At 43.5% G+C, this 26,031-nt stretch overlaps 1 protein-coding gene across 2 annotated transcripts in view; it reads right to left on the reverse strand.

The window, feature by feature from the left end:
• The window catches only part of LOC106595135 (ly6/PLAUR domain-containing protein 6B), a 62,054-nt gene that overhangs the window by 30,466 nt on the left and 5,557 nt on the right, over nucleotides 1–26,031 (reverse strand). The window contains exon 2 of one of the 2 annotated variants that reach the window (XM_045704834.2): nucleotides 8,887–8,941. The exons of the other annotated variant lie outside the window; for it this stretch is intronic. The gene's annotated coding sequence lies outside the window, so the exon portion shown is untranslated. The remainder of the gene's footprint in view (nucleotides 1–8,886; nucleotides 8,942–26,031) is intronic. 2 annotated transcript variants of the gene reach the window in all.

Here is a 26,031-nt window from a genome sequence, read left to right on the forward strand (position 1 = left end):
TGGCCAAGACCAAAGAGCTCTCCAAGGATGTCAGGGACAAGATTGTAGATCTACACAAGGCTGGAATGGGCTACAAGACCATCACCAAGCAGCTTGGTGAGAAGGTGACAACAGTTGGTGCGATTATTCGAAAATGGAAGAAACACAAAACAACTGTCAATATCCCTCGGCCTGGGGCTCCATGCAAGATCTCACCTCATAGAGTTGCAATGATCATGAGAACGGTGAGGAATCAGCCCAGAACTACACGGGAGGATCTTGTCAATGATCTCAAGGCAGCTGGGACCATAGTCACCAAGAAAACAATTGGTAACACACTACGCCGTGAAGGACTGAAATCCTGCAGTGCCCGCAAGGTCCCCCTGCTCAAGAAAGCACATGTACATGCCCGTCTGAAGTTTGCCAATGAACATCTGAATGATTCAGAGGACAACTGGGTGAAAGTGTTGTGGTCAGATGAGACCAAAATGGAGCTCTTTGGCATCAACTCATCAAGTCATTGGCGACTCCATTACCCGCAGTATTAGACTTAAAACTAATCATCCAGCGATCATACACTGTTTACCAGGGGGCAGGGCTACCGACGTTAAGGCTAATCTAAAGACGGTGCTGGCTAAAGCTAAAACTGGCGAGTGTAGAGAGTATAGAGATATTGTTATCCACGTCGGCACCAACGATGTTAGGATGAAACAGTCAGAGGTCACCAAGCGCAACATAGCCTCAGCGTGTAAATCAGCTAGAAAGATGTGTCGGCATCGATTAATTGTCTCTGGCCCCCTCCCAGTTAGGGGGAGTGATGAGCTCTACAGCAGAGTCTCACAACTCAATCGCTGGTTGAAAACTGTTTTCTGCCCCTCCCAAAAGATAGAATTTGTAGATAATTGGCCCTCTTTCTGGGACTCACCCACAAACAGGACCAAGCCTGGCCTGTTGAGGAGTGACGGACTCCATCCTAGCTGGAGGGGTGCTCTCATCTTATCTACGAACATAGACAGGACTCTAACTCCTCTAGCTCCACAATGAAATAGGGTGCAGGCCAGGCAGCAGGCTGTTAGCCAGCCTGCCAGCTTAGTGGAGTCTGCCACTAGCACAGTCAGCGTAGTCAGCTCAGTTTTCCCCATTGAGACCGTGTCTGTGCCTCGATCTAGGTTGGGCAAAAATGGCGGTGTTCGCTTTAGTAATCTCACTAGTATAAAGACCTCCTCCATTCCTGCCATTATTGAAAGAAATTGTGATACCTCACATCTCAAAATTGGGTTACTTAATGTTAGATCCCTCACTTCCAAGGCAGTTATAGTCAATGAACTAATCACTGATCATAATCTTGATGTGATTGGCCTGACTGAAACATGGCTTAAGCCTGATGAATTTACTGTGTTAAATGAGGCCTCACCCCCTGGTTACACTAGTGACCATACCCCCCGTGCATCCGGCAAAGGCGGAGGTGTTGCTAACATTTACGATAGCAAATTTCAATTTACAAAAAAAATAACAATTACGTTTTCGTCTTTTGAGCTTCTAGTCATGAAATCTATGCAGCCTACTCACTCACTTTTTATAGCTACTGTTTACAGGCCTCCTGGGCCATATGCAGTGTTCCTCACTGAGTTCCCTGAATTCCTATTGGATCTTGTAGTCATAGCAGATAATATTCTAATTTTTGGTGACTTTAACATTCACATGGAAAAGTCCACAGACCCACTCCAAAAGGCTTTCGGAGCCATCATCGCCTCAGTGGGTTTTGTCCAACATGTCTCTGGACCTACTCACTGCCACAGTCATACTCTGGACCTAGTTTTGTCCCATGGAATAAATGTTGTGGATCTTAATGTTTTTCCTCATAATCCTGGACTATCGGACCACCATTTTATTACGTTTGCAATCGCAACAAATAATCTGCTCAGACCCCAACCAAGGAGCATTAAAAGTCGTGCTATAAATTCTCAGACAACCCAAAGATTCCTTGATGCCCTTCCAGACTGCCTCTGCCTACCCAAGGACGTCAGAGGACAAAAATCAGTTAACCACCTAACCGAGGAACTCAATTTAACCTTGCGCAATACCCTAGATGCAGTTGCACCCCTAAAAACTAAAAACATCTGTCATAAGAAACTAGCTCCCAGGTATACAGAAAATACACGAGCTCTGAAGCAAGCTTCCAGAAAATTGGAACGGAAATGGCGCCACACCAAACTGGAAGTCTTCCGACTAGCTTGGAAAGACAGTACCGTGCAGTATCGAAGAGCCCTCACTGCTGCTCGATCATCCTATTTTTCCAACTTAATTGAGGAAAATAAGAACAATCCGAAATTTCTTTTTGATACTGTCGCAAAGCTAACTAAAAAGCAGCCTTCGCAAATGGAGAATGGCTTTCACTTCAGCAGTAATACATGTATGAACTTCTTTGAGGAAAAGATCATGATCATTAGAAAGCAAATTACAGACTCCTCTTTAAATCTGGGTATTCCTCCAAAGCTCCATTGTCCTGAGTCTACACAACTCTGCCAGGACCTAGGATCAAGGGAGATACTAAAGTGTTTTAGTACTATATCTCTTGACACAATGATGAAAATAATCATGGCCTCCAAACCCTCAAGCTGCATACTGGACCCTATTCCAACTAAACTACTGAAAGAGCTGCTTCCTGTGCTTGGCCCTCCTATGTTGAACATAATAAACGGCTCTCTATCCACCGGATGTGTACCAAGCTCACTAAAAGTGGCAGTAATAAAGCCTCTCTTGAAAAAGCCGGATCTTGATCCAGAAATTATAAAAAACTAATCGGCCTATATCGAATCTTCCATTCCTCTCAAAATTTTTTGAAAAAGCTGTTGCACAGCAACTCACTGCCTTCCTGAAGACAAACAATGTATACGAAACGCTTCAGTCTGGTTTTAGACCCCATCATAGCACTGAGACTGCACTTGTGAAGGTGGTAAATGACCTTTTAATGACGTCAGACCGAGGCTCTGCATCTGTCCTCGTGCTCCTAGATCTTAGTGCCGCTTTTGATACCATCGATCACCACATTCTTTTGGAGAGATTGGAAACCCAAATTGGTCTACATGGACAAGTTCTGGCCTGGTTTAGATCTTATCTGTCGGAAAGATATCAGTTTGTCTCTGTGAATGGTTTGTCCTCTGACAAATCAATTGTAAATTTCGGTGTTCCTCAAGGTTCCGTTTTAGGACCACTATTGTTTTCACTATATATTTTACCTCTTGGGGATGTCATTCGAAAACATAATGTTAAATTTCACTGCTATGCGGACGACACACAGCTGTACATTTCAATGAAACATGGTGAAGCCCCAAAATTGCCCTCGCTAGAAGCCTGTGTTTCAGACATAAAGAAGTGGATGGCTGCAAACTTTCTACTTTTAAACTCAGACAAAACAGAGATGCTTGTTCTAGGTCCCAAGAAACAAAGAGATCTTCTGTTGAATCTGACAATTAATCTGGATGGTTGTACAGTCGTCTCAAATAAAACTGTGAAGGACCTCGGCATTACTCTGGACCCTGATATCTCTTTTGAAGAACATATCAAGACTGTTTCAAGGACAGCTTTTTTCCATCTACGTAACATTGCAAAAATCAGAAACTTTCTGTCCAAAAATGACGCAGAAAAATTAATCCATGCTTTTGTTACTTCTAGGCTGGACTACTGCAATGCTCTACTTTCCGGCTACCCGGATAAAGCACTAAATAAACTTCAGTTAGTGCTAAATACGGCTGCTAGAATCCTGACTAGAACCAAAAAAATGTATCATGTTACTCCAGTGCTAGCCTCCCTACACTGGCTTCCTGTTAAGGCAAGGGCTGATTTCAAGGTTTTACTGCTAACCTACAAAGCATTACATGGGCTTGCTCCTACCTATCTTTCCGATTTGGTCCTGCCGTACATACCTACACATACGCTACGGTCACAAGACGCAGGCCTCCTAATTGTCCCTAGAATTTCTAAGCAAATTTCTAAGCTCCATTTTTATGGAATGGTCTGCCTACCAATGTGAGAGACGCAGACTCAGTCTCAACCTTTAAGTCTTTACTGAAGACTTATCTCTTCAGTAGGTCCTATGATTAAGTATAGTCTGGCCCAGGAGTGTGAAGGTGAACGGAAAGGCTGGAGCAACGAACCGCCCTTGCTGTCTCTGCCTTGCCGGTTCCCCTCTTTCCACTGGGATTCTCTGCCTCTAACCCTTTTACAGGGGCTGAGTCACTGGCTTACTGGTGTTATTCCATGCCGTCCATGGGAGGGGTGCGTCACTTGAGTGGGTTGAGTCACTGACGTGGTCTTCCTGTCTGGGTTGGCGCCCCCCCTTGGGTTGTGCCATGGCGGAGATCGTTGTGGGCTATACACAGCCTTGTCTTAGGACGGTAAGTTGGTGGTTGGAGACATCCCTCTAGTGGTGTGGGGGCTGTGCTTTGGCAAAGTGGGTGGGGTTATATCCTTCCTGTTTGGCCCTGTCCGGGGGTATCATCGGATGGGGCCACAGTGTCTTCTGATCCCTCCTGTCTCAGCCTCCAGTATTTATGCTGCAGTAGTTTATGTGTCGGGGGGCTAGGGTCAGTCTGTTACATCTGGAGTATTTCTCTTGTCTTATCCGGTGTCCTGTGTGAATTTAAATATGCTCTCTCTAATTCTCTCTCTCTTTCTGTCTTTCTCTCGGAGGACCTGAGCCCTAGGACCATGCCTCAGGACTACCTGGTATGATGACTCCTTGCTGTCCCCAGTCCACCTGGCCGTGCTGCTGCTCCAGTTTCAACTGTTCTGCCTGCGGCTATGGAACCCTGACCTGTTCACCGGACGTGCTTGTTGCACCCTCGACAACTACTATGATTATTATTATTTGACCATGCTGGTCATTTATTAACATTTTAACATTTTAACATCTTGACCATGTTCTGTTATAATATCCACCCTGCACAGCCAGAAGAGGACTGGCCACCCCTCATAGCCTGGTTCCTCTAGGTTTCTTCCTAGGATTTTGGCCTTTCTAGGGAGTTTTTCCTAGGGAGTTTTTTCTAGCCACCGTGCTTCTTTCACATGCTATGCTTGCTGTTTGGGGTTTTAGGCTGGGTTTCTGTACAGCACTTTGAGATATTAGCTGATGTACGAAGGGCTATATAAATAAATTTGATTTGATTTGATCAACTCAACGTGTTTGGAGGAGGAGGAATGCTGCCTATGACCCCAAGAACACCATCCCCACCGTCAAACATGGAGGTAGAAACATTATGCTTTGGGGGTGTTTTTCTGCTAAGGGGACAGGACAACTTCACCGCATCAAAGGGATGATGGACGGGGCCATGTACCGTCAAATCTTGGGTGAGAACCTCCTTCCCTCAGCCAGGGCATTGAAAATGGGTCGTGGATGGGTATTCCAGCATGACAATAACCCAAAACACACGGCCAAGGCAACAAAGGAGTGGCTCAAGAAGAAGCACATTAAGGTCCTGGAGTGGCCTAGCCAGTCTCCAGACCTTAATCCCATAGAAAATCTGTGGAGGGAACTGAAGGTTCGAGTTGCCAAACGTCAGCCTCGAAACCTTAATGACTTGGAGAAGATCTGCAAAGAGGAGTGGGACAAAATCCCTCCTGAGATGTGTGCAAACCTGGTGGCCAACTACAATAAACCTGCCATTAAAATTATAGACTGATCATTTCTTTGTCAGTGGGCAAACGTACAAAATCAGCAGGGCATCAAATACTTTTTTCCCTCACTGTACATAAAATCCCTTAAAGCTGCAATATGTAACTTTTGGGGCGACCCAACCAAATTCACATAGAAATGAGTGTTACAGATCTGTCATTCTCATTGAAAGCAATGAGAAAGCAAGCGGTACATCTGTTCTATGTGCTCTATTTCTATGCTTCCGGGTTTTTAAGTTTAGTTTTTGCGTCTTTTACTTTCAGTTTTGTACACCAGCTTCAAACAGCGGAAAATACAATATTTTTTTCTTATTAAAAATATATTTCACAGCGGTTTAGACAGAACAGTAAATTCTTTACACTATACTTGATCGTTTTGTCACATAAACAAAAATGGGTCAAACTATTAGAATTTTAGCAACCAGGAAATGGCGGAGCGATTTCTGCATAGTGCATCTATAAAGAAACCAAAGTTCTAAAAGTTAATTGGTAAACTTCGAAAGTTTCCGGTAATATACCATCCCTTTTTGCAACCCTAGATATGACCATTAAATTAAAGTAATGTAAATCATAGACAATAAATCCCAACTGTGACAGCTTCTATAAGTCATTTTAAATGGTTGATAGCATAGGGGGCAAGGGAACGGAGAGTGTAATCCGATAAGGAAACGATCAAAGCCATCACCCACTAAAGACTCCTACTAGTGCCCCACAGCTCCCTCAAGGCTGACACACTAAACTCAGGGGCGATAGCACAACACACAGTGTTATTAAAGTGCCTCCCGTCAGGGAAGTTGACTGCATATTGTGAAGAGGCATACAGTGCAATACGTAATTTAGGCATATGTCTAAATGAACAGAACATTCCCCAAATCCCCCATCATCAAGACAATGTTCTCACAGACTAAAAAGACACTTCAATGTAAATAACCATACCTGCATGTCCATAAATACCATTACCATCTAGGTTAAGCAGGTTTCCAGGACTGTCAAACAAATATGGTGCTTTGGTTTACTTGAAATATGGTGCCTGGTTTACTTTAAATAGCTGCTCAGTTTACTTTAAACATGGTGCCTGGTTTACTTGAAATATGGTGCCTGGTTTACTTGAAATATGGTGCCTGGTTTACTTGAAATATGGTGCCTGGTTTACTTGAAATATGGTGCCTGGTTTACTTGAAATATGGTGCCTGGTTTACTTGAAATATGGTGCCTGATTTACTTGAAACATGGTGCCTGGTTTACTTTAAACATGGTGCCTGGTTTACTTGAAATAAGGTGCCTGATTTACTTGAAATATGGTGCCTGGTTTACTTTAAACATGGTGCCTGGTTTACTTGAAATATGGTGCCTGATTTACTTGAAATATGGTGCCTGATTTACTTGAAATATGGTGCCTGGTTTACTTTAAATATGGTGCTTGGTTTACTTTAAATATGGTACCTGGTTTTTTATGACTGTTTATGGTGGCTGTCTCAATTAAAGAGAGGTTTGTGGAGCAGTGACCGTCTACTCAGACCAGCTACAACAAGGAAAAAACAAGTACAGAGACTGCTGAGACAAAAATCTTCAGGCAGCTTTACACTGAAATGTTTCAGCCATTTTCTGTATAGTGTTACACCCTACCAGTTTGGAAAGCCCTGGGCCAATCCAAATTACAGATTTATGGCTTTGTTTTTGTTAAACGTACAGAGGTAGAGAGACGGGGAGTCGCGTCATGACAGGGACTGTATGTAGGTGGACACACCAGTCACTAGTGTCAGCATGGCTTGACAGCGTGACAATGCTCAGTGACGCCTCGAGGGTTGTGGGTACCTCAATGGACACGGAATACAATGTGCGTCCCTATTTTTAGCTGCAGCTGATTGTGGGGGAGGAAAATGGGAGAAAGGCTTGAGTCATGGATTCAGAGGTGTTGTAGAACAGGATGTTGGTAACAAGCTGCTGATTCAGGGACAGTTCTGCCTTCTGTTTGTTTTTAACACAACCTATACAATAGCTTTATTTTCTTAGACCCTTTTTAGACCCACTTTCTCAGTTGTGACATTACCCACTGCCTGCCTTGTGACAAGAGACAACGAAATGGGGGGATGGGGGGTTCTGGCTGCATCAGGTCTGTAGAAAGAGAGAGAGCTTCCATCAGCACCTTCCTGACCTGGCACAAAAACCATCAAGTCTAGAGAGAAACCATCACGTCTATAGAGAGAAACCATCACGTCTATAGAGAGAAACCATCACGTCTACAGAGAGAAACCATCACGTCTACAGAGAGAAACCATCACGTCTACAGAGAGAAACCATCACGTCTACAGAGAGAAACCATCACGTCTATAGAGAGAAACCATCACGTCTACAGAGAGAAACCATCACGTCTACAGAGAGAAACCATCACGTCTACAGAGAGAAACCATCACGTCTACAGAGAGAAACCATCACGTCTACAGAGAGAAACCATCACGTCTACAGAGAGAAACCATCACGTCTACAGAGAGAAACCATCACCTCTACAGAGAGAAACCATCACCTCTACAGAGAGAAACCATCACGTCTACAGAGAGAAACCATCACGTCTACAGAGAGAAACCATCACGTCTACAGAGAGAAACCATCACGTCTACAGAGAGAAACCATCACGTCTACAGAGAGAAACCATCACGTCTATAGAGAGAAACCATCACGTCTACAGAGAGAAACCATCACGTCTACAGAGAGAAACCATCACATCTACAGAGAGAAACCATCACGTCTATAGAGAGAAACTATCACGTCTACAGAGAGAAACCATCACATCTACAGAGAGAAACCATCACGTCTATAGAGAGAAACCATCGCTGAGAAGTCCTGCCGACAAGAATGTGTTGGCTTTTAGAATCCCCTATTTGGAAGTAGAGAGAGGGGCTCGGGTTACTGTGTGTGTGTGTGTGTGTGTGTGTGTGTGTGTGTGTGTGTGTGTGTGTGTATTTGTGTGTGTGTGTATTTGTGTGTGTGTGTATGGAGAGCAGCAGACTTGTTGAGCCTGTCGCAAAGACTCAAAGAGATGCATGTTTTCCCTCCCTGTATCATTTCCCTGGAAGGCATTCCAATAATGCCAATAGTTATAAAAGTTGACCTATAGGATACGATCCCAAACAAATAAAAACATGTTGCAGAATGCCCAGAAGGACAACAGAGATGAGAAGCAGAGTGAGGAACATCAACGTAAGGAGCATGCCAACCTAGAAATAACAGAATTACCTGAGATATCCTGATACAATCTTCAGTCAGAGTGTTTCTCTCAGTCTTCAGTCTTCTTTTACATAAAAAAGAGAAGGAGAGGTGGTGAGAAAAGTATCCCCAGTCTTCTCCCGACACTGTCTGCTCTAAACAAGTTCCCGAGCGTGGTTTTAAACATCTCCCCGTCTCTGTTCTCGTCTTCTCCCGACACTGACGCTTCACTGTGGATCATCCTCCATTACAGGAAGTGACTGAGGGGCTGGTCACTGCTCTTTCACAAACCCCTCAGGCCTAAGCGCCTATAAAACCAAAGGGTCCTTTACTTCAGCCTTTACTGCTCTTTTGTGTGTGGGTCATTCTCCCTCTTGTTTGACAATACCAGGCGGTCAGAGCACAGGCAGGCACAGGGGTTGTAAAGCACTCAGGCTCTGTAGACAACCCTCTGATCAACACCAGGGTCTTAGTAATGGCCATTGTGAGCTACAGGGCCAGAGGTCTCACCTGCTGTGGATGGCCTAGCAAGTCTAGAATGGAGGTTGACCTCCCATCGGTAGGCCTATAGCCTGGGCTGAACGCTTTTAATAATGACTATTTGAGGAACAACTTGCAGAGGGATTGGCTACATTTTAAAGCAAGTCAGGAAATTGCATTAACAATACCTTATCCTTATGGAAATCACTGTAGATGGTGTTCTAACAGAACACCTGTATTTTCTTCATTTGCTATGTGCTCTCTAAAGTTTAGCCATCAGATTTGTCGGCAATATGCAGGTTAAACTATGTTGGTTCGCATGACTGGGCTCCCGAGTGGCGCAGCGGTCTAAGGCACTGCATCTCAGTGCTAGAACTGTCACTACAGACCCTGGTTCGATTCCGGGCTGTATCACAACGGGACGTGATTGGGAGTCCCATAGGACGGTGCACAATTGTGTTAGGGTTTGGCCGGGGGTAGGCCGTCATTGTAAATAAGAATTTGTTCTTAACGGACTTGCCTAGTTTAATAAAGGTAAAAAAATAAATAACTGGTCTCGTTTAGGGAATATCCTGAAGACAGAGGATTACAGTAAACAAAGCCAGTGAAGTGTGAAAAAGGACTTAAGAGAATAGCTGGGAGCAAAGCACTCCTCTAGCCTCAAAGGCTGCTCAGAAATCTATGGTATGTCTGTGGTCGGTCAGTCAAAAAACGCTGTTGGGAAGAACGTGAACTTTCATCTTTCTTTTTTTACTTTTTCTCTCTAAAATCAGATTATATCAGTCAAGATCTCATCTATAGTTCTCTCTGAAGGCTTTGAAATGCTAATAAAACAAACACAGAGCCTAAACTAGTCCAGGTGGATGGAGTTTAGTGCGTTTTTACTGCCTGGTAATGGCCATATAAAAGCTACCCTAAGTGTTCTGCACGGGACTCCAACACAACGTTAACACAACCATCCGATTAGAGTCAACCATTAGCTAGGAGGTACAGCATTTATTTAGCCATTTTACAGCAGGATGTTCATCAGTTTTGACATATAGTTGGACATTTCTGAACTTTGCCTTTGACTATGAAGGCTGATACTAAAACTGTGTGTTATATACATTGCATGTTATATTTAAGCAATAAGGTACGAGGGGGTGTGGTATATGGCCAATATACCATGGTTAAGGGTTGTTCTTATTCACGACGCAACGCAGAGTGTCTGGATACAGCCCTTAGCCGTGGTATAATGGCCATATACCACAAACCTCTGAGGTGCCTTATTGCTATTACAAACTGGTTACTAACTTAATTAGAGCTGTAAAAATAAATGTTTTGTCATACCCATGGTATACGGTCTGATATACCACGGCTGTCAGCCAATCAGCTTTCAGGGCTTGAACCACCCAGTTTATAATTAAGCAATAAGGCACGAGGGGGTGTGGTATATGGCCAATATACCACGGCTAAGAGCTGTTCTTATGCATGACAACGCAGAGTGCCTGGATACAGCCCTTAGCCATGGTATATTGACCATATACTGTACCACAAACCCCCAAGGGGCCTTATTGCTATTATAAGCTGGTTACCAACAAAATTAGTAAAAAGTACTTGTCATACCCGTGGTATATGGTCTAATATACCACGGCTTTCAGCCAATCAGCATGCAGGGCTCGAACCACTCGGTTTATAGTCAGTAGTTTCCTGTCCTACATTGTTTTACAATGACAACAAAAACATGGCGGGAGATGAAAAGACTGGGGGAATCACCTTGGTACTAAATTTGTGCTAGTCCATTCATTTAACCTAGAAAATGGCTTATTGGCGTGCCAGAGACAGCCCTCTCATTAAACACAGCCCCAGGGGGAACAGGTCGACGGTACAGTCTCAAACCAACACTTAAAGCTACCTTGCCTTCCCCCTGGCCATTTCAGGTGGGTATACAGTGATACAGTGGAGGACGTGAGGTGATGAATTGAGGTAATAAATTGGCGAGGGTAATGTGTGGTTGTTATCTGACCTCGTCTTTTCATGCCTCAGTGAGAGGCGAGGGGTGGAGCAGAGCAAAGGGGGAGGATCCTGATTGTTTGCCCCTTGGATATAGGTTTTGTTTTCCTGCGTGCTGAATCTTGGGTCATGCTGGTTCTGAATGACGTTCCAGAAAAAGAGCGGGAAAGAAAACACCCTTCTACTGTTAAGTGATTCATTCTGGTTGCATCATGTTAAAGATGTCACGTTCTAGATATAAGCCAAACATGGCAGCTTCTAGTTGTGCTGTCGACAGTGCAGAAACTCCATCTTATGTGGAATATATTGGCAATGGAATCATTTGTGTAGCTCTCAAAGACATTCTAAAGGGGGATATTGAAGACAGAAATGCAACATTGTTGCATTTGAATAAATTGTCTTGCATTAGCCTAATAAACGTCTAGCAGTCTCATTCAATGGGCAAAGAATAGGAAATGGTTTGAAGACGCATAAAACGAATCTGACTATGACCGAGGGTGTGTTTAATTCACTTATCCCTCAAAGTGAACTGGGAAGAGAGATGCTCCTCCTCCTGAAAAGTAAGGGATCCATATAAACAGGTTAATCCGTTTCAGATGCCTGACCAATTATGGCTAACTTAAGCAAAACATACAACTCTATGCTAACAGAATGACGGTTTGTGCTGTTTGTGCTGTCATTCTGTCACCAAACTTTGCATCTCCACTGTTCTTCAGTGGAAATTGTTAAAAGTAGTCCTTGGGCATAGAGTTTAACTTTGCAATCATTGATTTTTGTTTGACATACATTTTAAAGTGAGTCTCAGCATCACTGTGGAATTACCCATCTCACATTTCATTCTTATCTCTGAAATAGACAGCCAACTTTTCCTTGTGTATCGTTTTCAACTGGAGAAATGTCTAAAGTAACTGCCAATCCAACATGCTTTAGGATTACTTGAGTAATGTGTATCCCAGCCTAGCTGATCGTCAAACAGTAGTCTACACAGCCCAGAGTTTACCCAAATCCAGGAAACATACCACTAATCTGCATACTCCAAATCCAGGAAATACAACACTAATCTGCACACTCCAAATCCAGGAAATACAACACTAATCTGCACACTCCAAATCCAGGAAACACAACACTAATCTGCACACTCCAAATCCAGGAAACACAACACTAATCTGCACACTCCAAATCCAGGAAACACAACACTAATCTGCACACTCCAAATCCAGGAAACACAACACTAATCTGCACACTCCAAATCCAGGAAACACAACACTAATCTGCATACTCCAAATCCAGGAAACACAACACTAATCTGCATACTCCAAATCCAGGAAACACAACACTAATCTGCATACTCCAAATCCAGGAAATACAACACTAATCTGCACACTCCAAATCCAGGAAATACAACACTAATCTGCACACTCCAAATCCAGGAAACACAACACTAATCTGCACACTCCAAATCCAGGAAACACAACACTAATCTGCACACTCCAAATCCAGGAAACATACCACTAATCTGCATACTCCAAATCCAGGAAGCACAACACTAATCTGCACACTCCAAATCCAGGAAACACAACACTAATCTGCAAACTCCAAATCCAGGAAACACAACACTAATCTGCACACTCCAAATCCAGGAAACATACCACTAATCTGCACACTCCGAATCCAGGAAACATACCACTAATCTGCACACTCCAAATCCAGGAAACACAACACTAATCTGCACACTCCAAATCCAGGAAACACAACACTAATCTGCATACTCCCGAATCCAGGAAGCACAACACTAATCTGCACACTCAAAATCCAGGAAACACAACACTAATCTGCACACTCCAAATCCAGGAAACACAACACTAATCTGCACACTCCAAATCCAGGAAACACAACACTAATCTGCAAACTCCAAATCCAGGAAACACAACACTAATCTGCACACTCCAAATCCAGGAAACATACCACTAATCTGCACACTCCGAATCCAGGAAACATACCACTAATCTGCACACTCCAAATCCAGGAAATACAACACTAATCTGCAAACTAAGAAAAACAAACTTTTGTCCAGTAGCCAAGTTAAAGCTTGTCAAATAGAGTTCATAGAGCTCGTTTAAAAAGGGAAATCTACTGTGGACTCTTACAGTACCCTGATGTCTAGATTAAATATAACTTTCAACTTTTGTGCCATTTGCTCCACGACATCAAGGCATCACGACACCTTCACCACCTTTACTCTCCTTCTCAAGACAGCGCTTCCTCCAGAGAACTATCCTTTGTCATTACACAGGTGTGAGAGAGACTAGACCGGGTCATTACACAGGGGCGAGAGACCAAGGTCAGTTTAATTGACCGTCTGATTCCGCCCCTCTGCATCCCCTTACAGCTCCTTAAACCCCCCCGCTGCTCCTACCCTACTCCTCAGGTTCCAGCCCGCTAGGTCCAGGAAAAGGGAGAGACTTCAAAACAAGGACTGTCTTTGTATCACCCCACTCTGCCAGGAAATTGAAAACGCTTTTGCCGTTGAGGTCGTAGAGAGGAGAGGACATGGTCCTAGAAAATCACCTGAGCCATCTCAGGTATCGTTGTGATGTCCACTGATGTCCAAGATGGCGTAGCAGTCAGACGTCTTTGTCCTCGTCTTGTCCCGTGTATATATCTTTTTTCTTCGCATATATTTTTTAAAATATTTTTCCTAAACCTCAACTTCAATATACTCTCCTGCAACCCGCCTCACCCAATGTGGTATGGATCTGATATTTTCTAAAGTATTTTTCTTTACTTTCAAACCAGATTCCCCCAACAGAAGCTAGCTAGCTAACTAACTAGCTACTAGCTCGTAGTCAGCTAACCACTGCTAGCAGTCATCAGCTAACCGCTAGCTCGGAAATCTCTCGCCAGTTTGCACAACGCGATTCAAACCAGAGCATACCGGACTTATTTTGTCTGCTAAATGACGTAAATGTAAATGTAATTTTCTCTCCATACCCCCGGATTCCTACCGCAAGCTCTGAACCTTTTCACCTGGATCATCGCAGCTAGCTAGCTGCAATCCGAGTTGCTACTCCTGGCTAACGTCTCTGTCCTGAAGCAAGCACCAATTAGCCTGGAGCTAGCCCATGCTAGGCCCATCTCCTGGCTAGCTGAAGAGGTCCATCAGCCACTCCTTTGGGCTACAATACCTATTTTGGACCCCTTTTACTACACAAAGCCCTGCTAATCCATCACAACTGGACTACCGACGTAATCTGCCCGAGGGTTATTTTTGCAACAGGACCCTTCGTTGCGACGTCCCCTGAATGCCCATCCCCTGAATAGGTCCATCGACCAATTTCTTGGGCCACTATACCTATTTTGCCAATTGGACTGGGCACCTTTACTACACGGAACCCTACTAATCCATCACGGCTGGTCTGCCGACGGAACCGCACGAGGAGGCTCCGCACGAGGAGGCTACAACAGACTTCTTCCGTCGCGACGTACCTCTAAGGCCCTTCTGCTAGCTTGCTAGCCCCGGCCTGCTAGCTGTCTGAATTGCCGTGTCTCCAGCCAGCTTAACTACTCACTGGACCCCTATGATCACTCGGCTACACATGCCTCTCCCTAATGTCAATATGCCTTGTCCATTGCTGTTTTGGTTAGTGATTATTGTCTTATTTCACTGTAGAGCCTCTAGCCCTGCTCAATATGCCTTAGCTAACCCTTCAGTTCCACCTCCCACACATGCGGTGACATCACCTGGTTTAAATTATGTTTCTAGAGACAATATATCTCTCATCATCACTCTATGCCTAGGTTTACCTCCACTGTATTCACATCCTACCATACCTTTGTCTGTACATTATGCCTTGAATCTATTCTATCGCGCCCAGAAACCTGCTTCTTTTACTCTCTGTTCCGAACGTACTAGACGACCAGTTCTTTAGGCTTTAGCCGTACCCTTATCTTACTCCTCCTCTGTTCCTCTGGTGATGTAGAGGTTAATCCAGGTCCAGCAGTTCCTAGCTCCACTCCCATTCCCCAGGCGCTCTTATTTGTTGACTTCTGTAACCGTAAAAGCCTTGATTTCATGCATGTTAACATTAGAAGCCTCCTCCCCAAGTTTGTTTTATTCACTGCCTTAGCACACTCTGCCAAACCGGATGTCCTAGCCGTGTCTGAATCCTGGCTTAGGAAGACCACCAAAAACCCTGAAATTCCATCCCGAACTATAAAATTTTCCGACAAGATAGAACTGCCAAAGGGGGCGAAGTGGCAATCTACTGCAGAGATCTGTCATACTATCCAGGTCTGTGCACAAACAATTCGAGCTTCTACTTTTAAAAATCCACCTTTCCAGAAACAAGTCTCTCACCGTTGTCGCTTGCTATAGACCACCCTCTGCCCCCAGCTGTGCCCTGGACACCATATGTGAATTTATTGCCCCCCATCTATATTCAGAACTCGTGCTGCTAGGTGACCTAAAATGGGACATGCTTAACACCCCGGCCATCCTACAATCTAAGCTTGATGCCCTCAATCTCACAGAAATTATCAATGAACCTACCAGGTACAACCCCAAATCCGTAAACACGGGCACCCTCATAGATATCATCCTAACCAACTTGCCCTCCAAATACACCTCTGTTGTCTTCAACCAAGATCTCAGCAATCACTGCCTCATTGCCTGCATCCATAATGGGTCTGCGGTCAAACGACCACCCCTCATCACTGTCAAACACTCCCTAAAACACTTCAGCGAGCAGGCCTTTCTAATCGACCTGGCCCGGGTATCCTGGAAGGATATTGACCTCACCCCGTCAGTAGAGGATGCCTGGTTATACTTTAAAAGTGCCTTTCTCACCATCTTAAATAAGCATGCCCCATTAAAAAAATGTAGAACCAGGAACAGATATAGCCCTTGGTTCACTCCAGACCTGACTGCCCTTGACCAGCACAAAAACATCCTGTGGCGTACTGCATTAGCATCAAATAGCCCCCGTGATATGCAACTTTTCAGGGAAGTTAGGAACCAATATACACAGGCAGTTAGGAAAGCTAAGGCTAGCTTTTTCATACAGAAATTTGCATCCTGTAGCACAAACTCAAAAAAGTTCTGGGACACTGTAAAGTCCATGGAGAATAAGAGCACCTCCTCCCAACTGCCCACAGCACTGAGGCTAGGAAACACTGTCACCACCGATATATCCACGATAATTGAGAATTTCAATAAGCATTTTTCTACGGCTGGCCATGCTTTCCACCTGGCTACCTCTACCCCGGTCAACTGCCCTGCACCCCCCACAGCAACTCACCCAAGCCTCCCCCATTTCTAGCTGATGTTCTGAAAGAGCGGCAAAATCTGGACTCCTACATATCAGCCAGGCTTGACAATCTGGACCCTCTATTTCTAAAATGATCTGCTGAAATTGTTGCAACCCCTATTGCTAGAATGTTCAACCTCTCTTTCGTATCGTCTGAGATCCCCAAAGATTGGAAAGCTGCCGCGGTCATCCCCCTCTTCAAAGGGGGAGACACTCTAGACCCAAACTGCTACAGACCTATATCTATCCTACCCTGCCTTTCTAAGGTCTTCGAAAGCCAAGTTAACAAACAGATCACTGACCATTTTGAATCCCACAGTACCTTCTCCGCTATGCAATCTGGCTTCCGAGCTGGTCAAGGGTGCACCTCAGCCACGCTCAAGGTCCTAAACGATATCATAACTGCCATTGATAAGAGACAATACTGTGCAGCCGTATTCATCGACCTGGCCAAGGCTTTCGACTCTGTCAATCACCACATTCAACAGCCTTGGCTTCTCAAATGACTGCCTCGTCTGATTCACCAAAGTCTTCTCTGATAGAGTTCAGTGTGTCAAATCGGAGGGCCTGTTGTCCGGATCTCTGGCAGTCTCTATAGGGGTTCTACAGGGTTCAATTCTCGGGTCGAATCTCTTCTCTGTATACATCAATGATGTCGCTCTTGCTGCTGGTGATTCTCTGATCCACCTCTACGCAGACGACACCATTCTGTATACATCTGGCCCTTCTTTGGACACTGTGCTAACTAACCTCCAGATGAGCTTCAATGCCATACAACTCTCCTTCCGTGGCCTCCAACTGCTCTTAAATGTAAGTAAAACTAAATGCATGCTCTTCAACCGATCGCTGCCCGCACCTGCCCGCCCGTCCAGCATCACCACTCTGGACGGTTCTGACCTAGAATATGTGGACAACTACAAATACCTAGGTGTCTGGTTAGACTGTAAACTCTCCTTCCAGACCCACATTAAGCATCTCCAATCCTAAATTAAATCTAGAATCGGCTTGCTATTTCACAACAAAGCATCCTTCACTCATGCTGCCAAACATACCCTCGTAAAACTGACTATCCTACCGATCCTCAACTTCGGCGATGTCATTTACAAAATAGCCCGCAACACTCTATTCAACAAATTGGATGCAGTCTATCACAGTACCATCCGTTTTGTCACCAAAGCCCCATATACTACCCACCACTGCGACCTGTGCTCTTTCGTTGGCTGGCCCTCGTTTCATACTCCTCGCCAAACCCACTGGCTCCAGGTCATCTACAAGTCTTTGCTAGGTAAAGCCCCTCCTTATCTCAGTTCACTGGTCACCATAGCAGCACCCACCCGTAGCACGCGCTCCAGCAGGTATATTTCACTGGTCACCCCCAATGCCAATTCCTCTTTGGCTGCCTTTCCTTCCAGTTCTCTGCTGCCAATGACTGGAACAAACTGCAAAAATCACTGAAGCTGGAGACTCTTATCTCCCTCTCTAACTTCAAGCACCAGCTGTCAGAGCAGCTCACAGATCATTGCACCTGTACATAGCCCAGCCAACTACCTCATCCCCATACTGTATTTATTTATTTAGCTCCTTTGCACCCCAGTATCTGTAGAAAGAATAGAGACTAATGTGCATTTGTGCTGTGTCAGCTAAGTGGTGATCTGTCTATTGAGCTTGAATAGTTTGATATAACAGTGATTTCCAGGATCAGGCTTATCCAGCTTAGTTTTCAATTGGTTTCAAATGGCCTACTACTCCACCCATCTAAAGTTTATAGTAGTGCTGGGACGATAAATCGAAAATTACAGACACGGACCATACCGCTCACTTATTATGGACACGGACCATACCGCTCACTTATTATGGACACGGACCATACCGCTCACTTATTATGGACACGGCCCATACCGCTCACTTATTATGGACACGGCCCATACCGCTCACTTATTATGGACACGGCCCATACCGCTCACTTATTATGGACACGGCCCATACCGCTCACTTATTATGGACACGGACCATACCGCTCACTTATTATGGACACGGACCATACCGCTCACTTATTATGGACACGGACAATATCGCTCACTTATCGCAGGAATTTTGCTGATATCATTTCATTACGATAAGCAGCCTATACTAGAGAAATGTGAAGTTTGATATGGGTTATTGTTAAATGGGACAATTGATGGTTACAACCATAGTAGTAGATACAAGTAGTTGTAGTTTAAAGGACAATTAAAAACAAACAGCACATTGTTATAAACATAATCGTTCTATTTATAGTTATCCCATCAATTCAAGTAATTTATCTCAATATGGATTTTTGTCCATATAGCGTAGCTCTAGTGTGTGGTACAGTTCATGTCCAACCATTTACCAGCTACCTATGAAGCACTGCCATAATATGTGAAACCCAGCATATACTATAGCTATACCCTGTCTAAGCTACTTGACCCCATCAACTGTCAACTGGCAAACATAACTGTAAAAATCCAGAGGGTTTAAGTTTTTTTTCAAATACATAAAAAAAACATCACAAAAGTGAATTATAGAATTCTTAAGATTTGGTTATATTGGTAGTCTAAAATGTGCTCAGGAGGACAACGCTGTCTTTCAAACATCAGATGCTGAGTCACAATGAAATGGGTGAGCCTGGAATTGAAGGTGTTTTCCCAATACAAGGCATTTTATTAAATGGAAAAACACAAGGCTTTTTACAGCTGGGGGAGGAAGCTCATTCAAGGGACTATGGCAGTTAAACAGGTAGAGCTTGGATGTGCATTTTAACAGTAAACCAATTAGGCTTTATATCTTTTCAATGTGCCACCTGTAACATGCTCTAAACTGGAGCACTACGTACACACTTCGTCTTTTATCGATTTTAGGAGCACTGGCGGTAACATGCCAACATTTGAATAAAGTCAGTTTTAAGGGCAATGGCTGTAATAGGCCAACATTTAAATAAAGTTGGTTTTGGGGGGACTGGTGGTAACAGGCCACATTTAATTAAAGTCAGTTTTAGGGGGACTGGCAATAACAGGCCAACAGTTGCATAAAGCTGGTTTTGGGGGGACTGGCGATAACAGGCAACATTTAAATAGTCGGTTTTAGGGGTACTGGAGGTAACAGGCCAACATTTAAAAGTCCTACACAGTCAAATCAAATCAAATGATATTTGTCACATGTGCCAAATACAACAGGTGTAGACCTTAGTGAAATGCTTACTTACAAGCCCTTAACCAACAACGCAGTTAAGAAAAATACCTTAAAAAAATAAGAAATAAAAGTAACTAATAATTAAAGAGCAGCAGTAAAATAACAATAGCGAGGCTATGTACAGGGGGTACCGGTACAGAGTCAATGTGCGGGGCACCGGTAAGTCGAGGTAGTTGAGGTCATATACACATGTAGGTAGAGTTATTAAAGTGACTATGTATAGATAATAACAGAGTAGCAGCAGAGTAAAAGGGAAGATTTTTTAGGGAATGTGTAAGAATCTATTTGACATATTTATTGTTCTGTGTAATTTTACCCACAAATGTTATATTTTTATTACCTTTATTACCTTTTTTAACATAAAAGCACTCTTTTAGTGTAAGTTAAAAACACTTGGTCCAAGTTAATTTAGCCTTAACATAAAAATATACATTAAACATAGCCATTTGATTAGATGTTCAGTAGTCTTATGGCTTGGAGGTAGAAGCTGTTTGGAAGCCTCCGGTAGTGCTTGCCATGCGGTAGCAGAGAGAACAGTCTATGATAAGGGAATTTATATGTTTAAGGTAATGACTAAAGAATTTCACCCTGAAACATAATTATTAGATTATGTAACATGTATTATGAATAATTAGACAAATGTAACTATTAGTAATTATTAGATTATGTAATATGTATAATGAATAATTAGACTGATAAACTTAAGTCCAATAAGGTTTGGCCGAGACTAGTAAGGGAGAGAAATGTGTGTGTGTGACTAAGAAAATACAGAGGACAATTAAACTATTCATGACCTAACCTGGTTAGAACTCTAAGAAACTTACGACAGGAAAGGGAGTCCTGTCAAGGTCCCTCTAATCTCGGGAGGATAGAACTGCCAGCCTGGTAGTGATAAACAAGGAATGAGGACTGTGGGGAAAGATACAGACACACAAACAGTAGGTGGGATGTATGTGCTTGTAAGGAGGTGGGGGAAATGGGAGTTATAAAATGTAATGTCTTTGCATTCTTGACTTTAGAACGTTCTCTGAATAAACTTTACGGACCTTTTGCATAAGCTGAGCCTTTGCCTAATTATTATTAAACCCAGGGTCTTACAAACCTCGGGGATTGGTCAAAGCTTAAATAATTGTTTAGTTATGATCATTGGGATTGAAAATTCTCGTGACAGTCTATGACAAGGGTGGCTGGAGTCTTTGACAATTTGTAGGGCCTTCATCTGACACCGCCTGGTATAGAGGTCCTTGATGGCAGGAAGCTTGGCCCCAGTGATGTACTGTGCCATGTGCACTACCCTCTGTAGTGCCTTGCGGTCGGAGGCCGAGCAGTTACCATACCAGGCAGTGATGCAACCAGTCAGGATGCTCTCGATGGTGCAGCTGTAGAACCTTTTGAGGATCTGAGGACCAATGCCAAATCTTCTGAGGGGGAATAGGTTTTGTTGTGCCCTCGTCACGACTGTCTGGGTGTGCTTGTACCATGTTAGTTTGTTGGTCATGTTGACACCAAGGAACTTGAAGCTCTCAACCTGCTCCACTACAGCCCTGTCAATGAGAATGAGGGCGTAACTCACGTTTGTGTAAGATGGTTAGCATAGCTAGCATACAGAAATCGGTGGTGGTAGTCAAAGTCGTTTTTAACTGCAATGCAGTTGATTGGTAACGATGACAAGAACATGTATTGGGGTTGACATCCATACAAGCATTACACTCTGATTTTTACCTCAACATTAAAGCCTGAGTCACCTTAGACGTAAGGGAATGAACATCAAAACAGTGTACAGTAAGTGTACCAGACAATTTATTGTTGTCTCTGCATTAGCATTACAAATGACAATATGTTCATAATTGTATCTACTGACCAGACATTTAGTTGATCATTTACAATAGCCCAGCATAGCCAAAATATTGATCAACATGAACACTCATGAGAAATAAAGGTGAGAAATAATGGTGAGATCATTTGACATAAAAAATGATATTAGAGCCATAAGCCTAATATAGACAGCCGGCCGGCCACACTACCAGTGTGCAGGACCCATTGATTCGTACAATTTGTAACACTCATCTCCCGTACAAATGCTTGAAAAAAAAACATACAAAAGAATGATGTCATATCACATAAAAGTGAATTACTTAAGTTCAGGAAATGAAACCAACTACAGAGCTTGACGGGGAGGGGGACACATGTAGAGCTCTGTGCGGGACCAATGTATTAATCCTGCTCCCAACCACCACACGCTTTCTGTCTGACTCCCATCCGCTACTGTAAGAGCTGGTCCCGAACCCAACAGCGGTCCCACAATGTTATTTTAGGTGTATGTGATGCAGCTCACTGCCAGTCATGGTCCCAGCAATTGTGTACCCTATAGGCAATATCAAAATACGCATAAATAACATAAGAAATAGGTTCGATTACCAGAGATTCTCACATGGCTCATTATATTAGGCTCGTGATATTACTGTGCTATTTCAGCCAATAGGCTAGATGTAGTTTGAAGAGAGCCAAGTTGGAGAGACATGCACTTTCTCTTGAGCTACGTTTTACAGCCTACCTTTTCTAGGCAATGTAGTAAACTATAGCCTAATTATTTTTTAGGAAGTACACTTCTTTGGAAAGATAACTGCCCTGTGATTCTCCCCCCAGCATAGGCAGCCTATTCTATTTCATTGAGACCACACATATACTAGGCACACTTGATCTGGCACGCCCAACTTAACTTGAAGCAGTGAATTCTGAGTGTGTGAATAATGTAACAAAGATGTGCTTTTATTACAATAGGTAGGCCTAGGCTAACGCATACAAATAAAAAGACAACCGTTTCCCAATAATCGTCAGGAGAACAAAAATATTTTCATCCCAAAGTCTGATCTGACCACCTGCTCCCAACCACAGCATGAAAGATGCCGACCGCGCCGCAATGATCTCGGTCGGGACCCGCGGTTCCCAAGCAAAAGAAGCCTTTTAGACCCATGTACCCGATTCAGTCACCCCCAAGATTGAAATAGGAGACAACTCCAGCTATAGCCTCCTCCTTGTCAGGCTTCTCAAACTGGGCAGACAGGAGTCCTGGGATGGACAGCTCACACAGCTTCCTCACAAGGGTCAAGGGTGACCTCGTTGAAGAGTAGATGCAGGAGCCGGTCTACGTAGCCTGTAATGTTTTTGAAAAGGAACATTTTTGTTAAATGGGTATTGAATTCATTGTATTTACTGCATTTACTGAGTTATGATGCTATTAATTTGTTGATGTAGTGACCTACTCATTCTACAATGTTTTTTCTGGAGGGTTTTGAAGTACTCAGTTTGAAATATGCATTACTTGGTTGTGGACTTTATTGTGAAACTTTTCAATGTTTGTATTTTTGTGTGGCCAAAATTCTCAATTGATTTGAAATGAATAACTATGACTTAGAGTATGTTGGGTCTGTCTTCACATCAGATACTTCCTTGGAAAAGCTGATTTTGTATCACAGCATTCCTGCTGCAGTGGTTGCCTTGGAAAAGCTGATTTTGTATCACAGCATTCCTGCTGCAGTGGTTGCCTTGGAAAAGCTGATTTTGTATCACAGCATTCCTGCTGCAGTGGTTGCCTTGGAAAAGCTGATTTTGTATCACAGCATTCCTGCTGCGGTGGTTGCCTTGGAAAAGCTGATTTTGTATCACAGCATTCCTGCTGCGGTGGTTGCCTTGGAAAAGCTGATTTTGTATCACAGCATTCCTGCTGCAGTGGTTGCCTTGGAAAAGCTGATTTTGTATCACAGCATTCCTGCTGCGGTGGTTGCCTTGGAAAAGCTGATTTTGTATCACAGCATTCCTGCTGCGGTGGTTGCCTTGGAAAAGCTGATTTTGTATCACAGCATTCCTGCTGCGGTGGTTGCCATGGGAAAGCTGATTTTGTATCACAGCATTCCTGCTGTGGTGATTGCCTTGGAAAAGCTGATTTTGTATCACAGCATTCCTGCTGCAGTGGTTGCCTTGGAAAAGCTGATTTTGTATCACAGCATTCCTGCTGCGGTGGTTGCCTTGGAAAAGCTGATTTTGTATCACAGCATTCCTGCTGCAGTGGTTGCCTTGGAAAAGCTGATTTTGTATCACAGCATTCCTGCTGCGGTGGTTGCCTTGGAAAAGCTGATTTTGTATCACAGCATTCCTGCTGCAGTGGTTGCCTTGGAAAAGCTGATTTTGTATCACAGCATTCCTGCTGCGGTGGTTGCCTTGGAAAAGCTGATTTTGTATTACAGCATTCCTGCTGCGGTGGTTGCCTTGGAAAAGCTGATTTTGTATTACAGCATTCCTGCTGTGGTGGTTGCCTGGAAAAGCTGATTTTGTATTACAGCACTATGGTCAGAGCTTGCGAGATCCACTGATCGGCTGTCAGTGATGGTATGGCATCGGTCTTCAGGATTAGCTTCCTGGCAGGACCAGTCGAATGTTCTGCCCAATTAATAAACCAACTTTGCTCTAAATGTGCACTGCACACGCATGCCATGATCGTAATTTTCAGTGCAGCTTGTCCACCCAAAATGAAAAGCAGTCACTGCTGTCGGATGTCTTCATTCTTCTGAAAATAGTGTAACGTTAAATTAAGACTATGGCATCCAATCACGACACAGTCTGCTTTTCCAGCATGCCGGTAAGTAGTTTGCTAACTAAAAGTCACAACCCAGATGAAAATGGGTTAGTTACCAGTATCGTTCTGCCACGTTCTGCATGAGCTATCTTACAGTTTGTAAACAAAGCCATATGATGAGCACATGTGATGACGGTTTTAAGGCGTTACATATTTAAATTAGATAAGATTATAAGACGCTACCATTGGTGTATAACATTTCTGGGTTAATGTAACATTGAATAAAGCCAGACGTAATGCCTGCTTCCTGAATCCAAGTGTTTGGCATGCTGAGGGGGTAACTTTATGACCAACTGTGTTAATGTACCAACTAGTCATTTTTCATACTTGGGTCAACCTACTATGAAGTAGTTTCATCCAAATATCATCCAATTTTGATGAAAAACAAGATTTTCATTGTTCGGAATAAAGTCTGTTTTAGAGGCACTGGCGGTAACAGGTCAAGTGTCAGTAGATCAACTTAAGTACGTCCGTAAAACTCACCAGAATATTAACTCACCAGTCACACCAGAATATTAACTCACCCAGTCACACCAGAATATAAACTCACCCAGTCACACCAGAATATAAACTCACCCAGTCACACCAGAATATAAACTCACCAGTCACACCAGAATATAAACTCACCCAGTCACACCAGAATATAAACTCACCAGTCACACCAGAATATTAACTCACCCAGTCACACCAGAATATAAACTCACCAGTCACACCAGAATATAAACTCACCCAGTCACACCAGAATATAAACTCACCCAGTCACACCAGAATATAAACTCACCAGTCACACCAGAATATAAACTCACCCAGTCACACCAGAATATAAACTCACCAGTCACACCAGAATATTAACTCACCAGTCACACCAGAATATTAACTCACCCAGTCACACCAGAATATTAACTCACCCAGTCACACCAGAATATAAACTCACCAGTCACACCAGAATATTAACTCACCCAGTCACACCAGAATATTAACTCACCAGTCACACCAGAATATTGACTCACCAGTCACACCAGAATATTAACTCACCAGTCACACCAGAATATTGACTCACCAGTCACACCAGAATATTGACTCACCAGTCACACCAGAATATTAACTCACCAGTCACACCAGAATATTAACTCACCCAGTCACACCAGAATATTAACTCACCCAGTCACACCAGAATATAAACTCACCAGTCACACCAGAATATAAACTCACCCAGTCACACCAGAATATTAACTCACCAGTCACACCAGAATATTGACTCACCAGTCACACCAGAATATTGACTCACCAGTCACACCAGAATATTGACTCACCCAGTCACACCAGAATATTAACTCACCAGTCACACCAGAATATTAACTCACCAGTCACACCAGAATATTGACTCACCAGTCACACCAGAATATTAACTCACCAGTCACACCAGAATATTGACTCACCAGTCACACCAGAATATAAACTCACCAGTCACACCAGAATATTGACTCACCAGTCACACCAGAATATAAACTCACCAGTCACACCAGAATATTAACTCACCAGTCACACCAGAAT

Source organism: Salmo salar, chromosome 21 (genome assembly GCF_965601325.2).
Source record: "Salmo salar chromosome 21, fSalSal1, whole genome shotgun sequence".
NCBI lineage: Eukaryota > Metazoa > Chordata > Actinopteri > Salmoniformes > Salmonidae > Salmo > Salmo salar.